This window comes from Panthera uncia (assembly GCF_023721935.1).
Source record: "Panthera uncia isolate 11264 chromosome A3 unlocalized genomic scaffold, Puncia_PCG_1.0 HiC_scaffold_11, whole genome shotgun sequence".
NCBI lineage: Eukaryota > Metazoa > Chordata > Mammalia > Carnivora > Felidae > Panthera > Panthera uncia.
The window spans coordinates 64,275,607-64,279,728 of record NW_026057578.1 but is presented as its reverse complement, the minus strand read 5'-3'; the positions used below and the strand labels follow the sequence as shown (position 1 = coordinate 64,279,728).

At 42.4% G+C, this 4,122-nt stretch overlaps 1 pseudogene; it reads left to right on the top strand.

Annotated features, from left to right (window-relative positions):
- The first annotated feature begins 936 nt into the window (after positions 1 to 936).
- On the top strand, positions 937 to 2,773 carry LOC125936005 (keratinocyte-associated protein 2-like; annotated as a pseudogene).
- Positions 2,774 to 4,122: the final 1,349 nt, after the last annotated feature.

Here is a 4,122-nt window from a genome sequence, read left to right as displayed (position 1 = left end):
GCTACTTGGCAATCGTGTTTTCTGTTTTTCATTATATCTTTATTCATCTTTATAAAGTTCATTTATTTTGAAAGAGTGCACATGAGCGGGGGAGGGAGAGAGAGAGAGGGAGAGAGCATCCCAAGCAGGCTCCATGATGTCAGCTCAGAGCCTGACACGGGGTTCGAACTTATGAACTATGAAATCATGACCTGGGGCCGAAATCAAGAGTTGGACGCTTAACCGACTGAGCCACCCAGGCGCCCCTTCTGTCTTTAAAAGGGCCACAAAAAACTATTCAAAAAAGAACCAGAGTTGTGAGCTGGATGGGACTGTAGGGAAAATTTTATAAATTATGAGACTTGACTTCAACGAGGCTTCACTTAAGGTCACCAGGGAGATCATCAGGGAGTCCAGACTCAAGTGCAGAGGTCAGTAAGGTGTGTAAAATAAGAAGTGATGTATAAGCTGCAGCCCCTGTGCTCTGGAGACCTTCAGTACAGGTGGACAGGCAGGTGTGAACAGATGAGGACATAATAATACAGGGACATAATAATACACTTGCTCCAGGACATGAGAAGGAGGGGACTTGCTGGGGATCCAAGGGTTGGGGCTGGTGCACAAGGGGGTTCATAACAGGAGGGAGCTCAGGAGATGGAAGACATCTACTTAAAGAGACCGGTTTGGCTCTTTCCCAAGCCCCATTGTGACCCAGGCCACAGGATTGTGCTTTGCCTAGACTTAGACAATTTTTTGAGGGAGTTCCATCATCTTTGTGTCCAGGGGTTTCTGAGGATATGAACCAAGGCTTTAAAATCCTTACTTTGTCAGTCTCATGGGACTTCTAAGTCTATGAAAAACCATGAAATAAACCCATTCACTCATTCATTCATTCTCCAAGGACACTTGGAGAACCTGCTATGTGTTGGACACTGTGAACACAGAGTTGACTGAGACATGGTCATGTGGTACCACAAGGGAGGTCGTCTGAGGACAAGGTGAGGGATGGAGAGAACCGGGGTCCTCAGTGGTTGTCTGAATGAGCCAGTCCTGCACTTTGCTCTGTGTCTGGATCTTATTTTAAGGCATTGTTAGTCAAGGTTACTTGTTGCTTAAGCTGAAGCTGTCCTGATGGGACCAGTGTTTCTCTGGTGACATTTTTACCCCTGGCTGTGTCCCCAGGAGCCTTCTTCATCTCTCTTGTAGATCCCCATTGCTCTGAGGGAGATAAGCTATGAAAGGTACAGCATTAAGTGAGAAAGATGAAAAGACATGGTTTTCTGTGGGACATTCACTTTTCATTGATTTCTTTCCTACCTTCCAGCTCACCAGCATCCCCATTCCTCATGTGCTTTTAATCCAGCTTAGACACTCCCACCTGTCATTGCAGAACCCTAAAACCCCACCTGGGTCAGTTTTACTGTCCACTGTCTTTGTACACTCATGCTTTCCAATCTCAAGTAGACTCTTGGGACTGGTCAGCAGTTAGTTGTACTACATTTCTCTTGTCAACTCATTCTCTCACATCCCACAAGGACTACTTTTAAAACCCTTTATTTTTGCAAAATTCCATTTCACTCTTCAGCATCTCTGATATTGCTAGGAAAATTCAATTCCCACACCAAATCTACAAACCAATTAGTATTTTTACCCCCCCCTTCCCCTTTCTATTCTTATAAACAAGGTGCTCCCTTTTCTTTCTAAAGCCATCCATTCCTCTTTGCTTGGCTTTTACCCCTTGCACCAATTATCGATCATTTCTCACTTTTGTAAGCATTTTTAATTTTCTCCTATCTTAAGAAAAAAAAAAAACCAAATCCCTCCTTCCTTGATCCCATGACCTATTATAGCTATCACCCTATTTTTTACCCTCCCCCCCCCCCCCCCCCATACAACCAAACCTCTTGCAAGAGTTGTCTGCCCTTGTTGCAAGACTGTTGGGATTTTGAGCCAACTGCTTCGGTTGGGCTCCCCTCTTTCTTGGCCTGAGGCACTGACTAGGCCCAAGGGCAGGACATGATGGCTGTAGGACAGCCTCGCTCGCACTCTCCTTCCTCCTGCCTTCACTGCTGCTCTTCATGGAAATGCAGATGTACAGCCCTCAGCTGGCCTCCACTGAGTGACTCACCATCCAGGGCACCCTGCTGGGCTCTGGCCTTTTCATCTTCTCTCTTACTGCCTTCAGTAATCTGGAAAATCTTGTCTTTGGCAAAGATTCCAAGCAAAGATCCTCCCTGAGATTCCTCTCTGCCTCCTGTTGGCTCTCTCTGCATCTAGCCTCATCCACTGAGTCTGTGTCACCACCTGCTTCGTCTTCTCCAGGGTTGGCCTGTGCTATGTCGACAAGATCTCCTCCACTGTGTATCAGGCAACAGCTCCAGGGCTCACACTGGCCAAGGTCACTAGGAAGGGCAAAAAGAGAAACTGTACTTGGATGTCCAATAAAGTTGATTCTTTGTTTAAAAAAAAAAAAAGATTGTTGGGATTTTGACTGGGATTGCATTGAATCTATAGATCAATATGGGGGGAAATAATCTTTTCAATATTGTCATCAAACCACGATGTGGTAAAACCTTTCCTTTGTTTTCATCTTTTTCTATTTTATACTTTACTGTGTGGAAGTCTTACTGTGTGGAACTTGTGTTTCATCCCAGAAATTTCATATTTCTTCTTGCTACCGGATATGGTATTTAAAATTTTTTATTTTCTGTTTCTTGCTTATATATAGAAATATAGATGAAACTTGTTTGTTGACTCTGTGGCAGCATTCTTGCCCAACTTACTTATAAATTGCAATGATATGCCTGTAGATGCCTTTGGATTTTTTCATGCACACAATTATATCATCTGCAAATAATATTTCTTGTTTTCCAGTCATTACTGACTTACATACTTGCTTAGTACCTCCAGTGCAATGGTGACTCGGAATAGTGATAGTGTGAAAACTTGACTCATGTTTTACTTTTTAAAATGGAAGTATAGTTGACATACAGTATTATATTAGTTTCAGGTGTATGACATAGTGATTCAACATTTATATACATTATGAAATGATCACCATAATATGTCTATTTTTTTTTTTATATTTTTTTCAACGTTTTTTATTTATTTTTGGGACAGAGAGAGACAGAGCATGAACGGGGGAGGGGCAGAGAGAGAGGGAGACACAGAATCGGAAACAGAATCGGAAACAGGCTCCAGGCTCCGAGCCATCAGCCCAGAGCCTGACGCGGGGCTCGAACTCACGGACCGCGAGATCGCGACCTGGCTGAAGTCGGACGCTTAACCAACTGCGCCACCCAGGCGCCCCATGATCACCATAATATGTCTAGTTACCATCTATCATCACACATACTTATTACAATATTAATTGGCTATGTTTTCTTTACATGCCCATGACTTATAACTGGACGTTTGTACCTCTTAACCCCCTTCACCTATTTTGCCCATCCCTCTACCACTTTCCCCTCTTGCAACCACTGGTGTGTTATCTATGTGACTCTGTTTCTGTTTTATTCATTTGTTTTGTTTTTTTTATATCCCCCATATAAGTGAAATCATATGGTGTTTGTCTTTCTCTGACTTATTTCACTTAGCATAATACCCTTCATGTCCATCCATGTTGTTGCAAATGGTAAAATTTTATTGTTTTATGGCTGAGTAATGTGTGTGTATGTATGCATATGTGTATATGTGTGTGTGTGTATATGTATATATATACATATACATGTATATATATAAAATAAATCTTTGTGTGTGTGTGTGTATAGCAAATCTTCTTTATCCATCCGTCAGTGGACACTTAAGTTACTTCCATATCTTGGTTATTGTAAATAATGCTGTAATGAATATAGGGGTGCATATATATCTTTTCCAATTGGTATTTTCACTTTGTTTTTTATTTTTATTTTTTTTAATGTTTACTTTGAGCGAGAGAGAGAGAGAGAGAGCGCGTGAGCAAGTGGGGAAGGGTCAGAGAGAGAAGGAGAAAGAAGACGGAATCCCAAGCATGTTCTATGCAATCAGCACAGAGCCTGAAGTGGGGCTCCATCTCACGAACCATGAGATCATGATCTGAGCCAAAATCAAGAGTCTGATGATGGACTGAGCCACCCTGGGGCCTCTTCACTTGACATAAATACC